Source organism: Elaeis guineensis, chromosome 8 (assembly GCF_000442705.2).
Source record: "Elaeis guineensis isolate ETL-2024a chromosome 8, EG11, whole genome shotgun sequence".
In the NCBI taxonomy this organism is placed as follows: Eukaryota; Viridiplantae; Streptophyta; class Magnoliopsida; order Arecales; family Arecaceae; genus Elaeis; species Elaeis guineensis.
In genome coordinates this window covers 43,723,396-43,729,706 of record NC_026000.2, presented here as the reverse complement: position 1 = coordinate 43,729,706, position 6,311 = coordinate 43,723,396, and positions in this window count along the sequence as shown.

The window sequence follows — 6,311 nt, the reverse complement described above, 5'->3', positions numbered from 1 at the left end:
GGTGTTGATGATGCAGATCCTCTTATAGAAGGAATGAAGGAGATCACTCTGAAAGATTCAACAATTCAAGAGGATGAGGAACATGAAGACAAACAGGATGAGGGAGGTGAAGAACATCAAGAATAACCTCAAGGTACAAATGACCTACCCAAAGAATGGAGGTATGTTCACAATCATCCTAAGGAGCTAATTATTGGTGATCCTATGCATGGGATAAAAACTCGTTCTTTACTTAGAGATATATTTAATCATTGTGCTTTTGTATCTCATCTTGAACCAAAAACTATTGAAGAAGCTGAAAATGATTATAATTGGATCAATGCAATGCAAGAGGAACTTAATCAATTTGAAAGAAATAATGTATGGACTTTAGTATCAAGACCTAAAAATTATTCAATAATTAGCACAAAATGGGTCTTTAAGAACAAATTAGATGAACATGGAAATGTAATAAGAAATAAAGCAAGATTGGTTGCTAAAGGTTATAATCAAGAAGAAGGAATTGATTTTGATGAGATCTTTGTACCTGTTGCTAGATTAGAGGCCATTAGACTTCTACTTGCATATGCTTGCTTTATGAAATTCAAATTATTTCAAATGGATGTCAAAAGTGTATTTTTGAATGGATATATTGCTGAAGAAGTCTATGTAGAACAACCCCAGGATTTGAAAATCATGCTTTTCCTAATCATGTTTTTAAATTAAATAAAGCTCTATATGGATTAAAACAAGCACCTAGGGCTTGGTATGATAGGCTAAGCAAATTCTTACTAAATAATGGTTTTTCAAGAGATAATGTAGACACAACCCTCTTTATTAAAAGAAATCAAAATGATATGTTAGTTATACAAATTTATGTTGATGACATAATTTTTGGGTCTACTAATGAATCTCTTTGTCAAGACTTTGCTAAGCTCATGCAGGGGGAGTTCGAGATGAGCATGATGGGAGAACTTACTTTCTTCCTCAGACTCCAAATCAAACAAACAAAAGAAAGAATCTCCATCACCCAAAGCAAGTACACCAAAGAATTACTCAAAAGATTTGGAATGGAGAACTCCAAAGCAATTGGCACACCCATGAGCCCCTCATGTAAGCTTGACAAGGATGAAGAAGGTAAATGCGTAGACTTAAAATACTATAGAGGTATGATTGGCTCTCTATTATATTTAACTGTAAGTAGGCCTGATATCATGTTTAGTGTTTGTTTATGTGTTAGATTCAATCTAATCCTAAAGAATCTCACTTGAATGCTGTTAAAAGAATCCTTAGATATTTAAATGTACTCAAACTCTAAGATTATGGTACTCTAAGGACTCACTAATTGATTTATTAGGATATTCAGATGCTGATTTTGCTGGATGTAGATTAGACAGAAAGAGCACTAGTGGAACTTGCCAATTTCTTGGAGTTAACCTAATCTCCTGGTTTAGCAAGAAATAAAATTCGGTAGCACTGTCTACGGCTGAGGCCGAATACATTGCAGTCGGAAGTTGTTGTGCTCAAATCTTGTGGATTAAGCAACAACTCGAAGACTTTGGTATCAAACTTAATGAAACACCCATAAGATGTGACAACACTAGTGCCATAAATCTAACTAAAAATCCAATTCAACATTCAAGGTCTAAACATATTGAAATAAGACATCATTTATAAGAGAATATGTTCAAAATAAAAATATAATTCTTGAATATGTTTGCACTGAAAATCAATTAACTGATATCTTTACAAAGGCCCTTAGTGAGGATAGATTCTGTGAAATTAGGAGAAATCTAGGAATTCTTGATCCTTTTGCCTAAATATTTCTCCAATTTCAAGAAATCGATGTCAAAATTTCTTTGAGCTCAATTTTATCATCTCTCTTGGACCTAAAAGCTCAAGATTATCATTCTCATAACTTGTCATTGAGCAAAATTTCTTCTCCTAAAATTTTAAATTTTTTTGGAATTTATTCATATTTTTTCTGAAATTTTGTGATTCATGAGTCGACCCCCTAGGGTCGACCCAATGGCATACTTGAAATTCTTTGCCAACTTCCCACGAGTTCTTTTCTTTTTAACTTAAAGCCCATTCATGAGCCGACCCCTTCTTCTTCTTCATCTTCCTCCCTCTAAGACTCTTCGTCCTCATCTTTGTTCTCTCCAAAACCAAGGATTTAGCCCAAAGATCATTCTCCCTTCACATCTCTACCTCAAATCACCCCTTGGGAAAGGAGCTTCTCACATCTTTCTCCCTTGATTGAAGTGGTTGGAGCGTGCCCTAGCTTCCACCGTTCTTCTCAAAATCATCATTTCTCTCCGCCAAAATCTCTTTCCATCCTCTAGTAACCTTCCTTCTCCTCACCCATTTGATCTTCCGAGTCTCCCTGCCTGCTCTTGTGGTGAGAATGGCCCAAAGGATGAAACTCCCTCAAAGAAGAAATCAGTCCGTGCGCTGGAAGAAGGCGTCTGTAGAAAAAGGCAAGCTTCTCAGACCTCCTCTGCTCCCATTCTAGCTTCAGCATCTGCACCAGGTCCCTCTCAGTCTTCTCTTAGCCCTAGCAAAATCCCTCTCTCTGACAGAAAGGTAGAAACCGGCAAGAATGTGGACTTCAGGTTTTTTGAAAAAGAGGATTTCTCCTTTGGTTCAAAGATAAAAAACCATGGTTGGGGATTTTACTGTTCTCTCAAGGAAGTTACATATGTAGACTTGGTTAGAGAGTTTATTTAAATCTGCACTATGGCAATGGAATAGTAACCTCTACTGTTAAGGAATTGATATCTGCTTAGATCCTATTATTTTGGGAGAGATTCTACATTTGCCCTGTGAGGGATATTCATACATGGAACTCCCAGTGAAGGAAGAGGGATCAATGTAATTTTAGGAGGAACCTACTCGGAAAGTCTAAATAAATTAGAAGCCAAAATCTTGTCAATTGAAATGAGAATTCTACATCAATTAGTGACAAAGCTTTTCTTTCTGAGGAGTGGTAGGCATAACCTCCTTTCTGGCCGAGACATTTGTATAATGTTTCATGTGATCACTCAAACCCCCTTAACCTCCCTGCTTTAATGATTGAGGCCATGAGAGAAACACTGAATAGATCCAAGGCACATCTGCCTTTTGGTATGGCCTCACACTGGTTTTCAGGAGGTTTGGAGTCAGTTTTTGAGGGGAGGCATCTGCTAAGCTTTCTCATACAGACACCATCAACCAACACACTCTGCACCGCATGGGATTCACTAGAATTGATGGTGGTTGGATCAAGGGTACAGAAGAAAGAGCTGAGGAGAGAGCTGAGGATAGAGTTGAGGACAGAGCTGAGGAAGAAGGTCCCTCATTGCCTCTTTATGACTTCAGGGCAGCATCTCCAGATATCCAGTTTGTTTCAGATCCAGAGGCTGGCCCTTCAGAGTCCACCAAGAGGTACACACCAGTTCAGCAGCCAGACAGCAGAGCACCTCCTTCAGAGTTCAGATTGGCTGATGATCAGATTGAGCAGATTTCTTAGCGTGTGGCTTCCTTGCTTTCTCGTCAGTGGAGCACTTTTGCATTTGCACCGGGATCCACATCATTAGATACATCTGATCAGACCTGATCCCCCATATCTCCACTGTATTTTAGTTGATCTCAGATTAGTCTATTCGGATTCAGCAGCTCGAGGATTGCATTTTGAGACTGACTGGGAGAGTACTGACTTGCAGGGGCAAGTCTTAGCTTTGGCCCATCCTCAGCCACAGGAGTGCACTATTGAGGTCACAGACCTTACTGCGGAGGCTGGCAGGCTCAGAGGTGTATTGGAGGGTGGTTATGAGTTCTTGAGGAGAGAGATCAGAGGCACTAGTGAGCGTACTTCTACACAGTTCACTGCACTGCTTCAGTCTATTTCAGAGCTCTGAACATTCTTGATTCCATCAGGCTCTCTCTTGCAGTCCAGTCTTTGACCTCTGAACGTTCTCAGCCTTCAGGATCATCTCGCCCACCTACTCGTGCCAGCACCTCCACTCGTGGTAGAGGCAGACGGGGTAGAGGACGAGCTCTTGGTCATGATCCATCATCTCCCACCCCATCTCTGATACATCTGATTCTGATCCATAGAGTCATGTGTTCTACTAGATCCTTGTTGTTAGTCATGTCTGTTGTTCTTTCTAGGATCTATCTTTTGGGCTATGTAATGATGTTAACTAGTTGACTTTTATATTATGGAATATGTATTGAAACAACTATGGTATCAATCATCTTTTAATTATATATCTACTCTTTGTAATGGTATCAATCATCTTTGATTATATATCTTCTCTTTGTTGCTAATTCATATCTATGGTACTCAATGGCATATTTTGTTTTATGATTGCTGTATTCAGGGGGAGTAAACATTAATGATTAGCACAAGAAGTTTGAAGAAACACTAAAGAGAAAATGTATTCAAAAAAAGAGGGGAGTTAACAATGTTTGATGATGTCAAAAAGGGGGAAAATTAAAGAAAAATATCAAAAGCAAGATTATTAAATGACTTAAAAATACAATGAGTGAATTGCTAAGCAAAAGTATCAAAAAAATTAAATACACCTTTAAAAATTTGACATGCTCTGATATCTTTAAAATTAATTCTTAGACATGCATTGATACACTTAATTTTAAACATGCTCTGATACCAAAATTAAATAATCAAATGAGAATGAGCAAATTTTCAAGAAATTTGAAAAAATAAGCAAATGAGCAAATGAGATATTTTCAAACACGCAATTTTCAAATCCTAATAAAATTCTGCTTTGCTCTGATAACAAAAATAAATTTTTCTCTGATACCAAAATCACATAATCAAATGAGCAAATTTTCAAATCATTAAGCAATAGGCAAATTATTTATGCAAATGGGCACATGTATCACATGCCAAAAGAATCAATCTTCTTTTCAAGCAAATGCACTTATAAGTTGGTAGTAAATTTTATTTATCTTCAAACTACCTATAATGCATTTCATTCCTTTGAAATTCATGATCATTGATTCATATAAATGCTTTTGTTCAAGTATTTTGTCATCATCAAAAAGGGAGAGATTGTTGCTCCTTAGATTGATTTTGATGATTACAAAGCAGTTGAAGGGTACTAATGATTTTCACTTGAAAAACTTATTGCTCTTCAGGGGCAAAATTATAATTTTATCAAAACCCTGATTTGAAAGTATCAAATGATAGAACAAAAGATTTGTGATCCATTGGTGAAAATTTCATTATTTTTGGACTTGTATTTTGAAAGATATGCATGTTTGAAAATCATGAGTCGACCCATGAGTCAACTCATGGCACAATGAGCTGTTTGGCACGCAGATTTTTGGCTTGGCACAACCTGTGAGTCGACCCATGAGTCGACCCCCAAGGCATGAGTCGACCCATGAGTCGACCCTGCGTTTTTGCCAATTTTACAGAACCTTGCATCCGTTCATTCTGTGATGTTTTCCACAGAGGTCGACCCATGAGTCGACCCCCAGGCATGAGTCGACCATGAGTCGACCCTGTGACAGGATTTTTTCCACAACGGCTAGTTTTTAACCATTTTAAATACTTTTAATGCTCATTTAATGTGGTCTAACGGCTCTTTTCAGCCTAGAATATTTTTCACTATTTCTTGAAGCTATAAAAGGGACAAAAAGGTGGAAATCAAAAAAGAAAAGAAAGAATTCAAGAGAGAGATTTTGAAAAAGGGATTTCAAGCAAACTTTTAGCCCTAAGCAAGAGCTCACTCAAAGCATTCAAGAAGCCTTTAATCCAAGCTCACCAACTCCTCAAGTGCACATTCAAGTCTCCAACCACCTTGAGGAAATCAAAAAGGGTCTTCTTCTCTTTGAGTAAAGTGTATTTAAAGTTATATTCGCTCATTAAAGGAGCTTTCTTTGTACTTATTTGTGCTATATTGTTATACTTCCATTTGAGTGATTGTTTTATTTTGGAAGGGTTCCAAAACAAGGAAGGTTGATCCGAACCTAGAATCGGAGTGTATTGGGTTGGCTTGTACCTGAAAAATAAGTGGTCTAGCTTGGATAGCTAGAGTCGAGTTTTTGATGTTTGTATTTGGGTTGAATACAAGATTAGTGGATTGAAATTCCCAAGTAGGAGCTTGGGGAGTGGATGTAGGTGCAAGGTTGGCACCGAACCACTATAAATCTTTTTGTTTGGTGTGTCTAATTGCTCTTCTTTAACTCTTCATTATTCTCTTGCATTCTTGCTCTTGCCATTAGCCTTGAATTAATTTACTCACTCTATCTTTTAGCTTTGTCAAACATTTCTCACAAGTCATAAGTTAAGCTTAAAATTGTTTAGAAACCCAATTCAC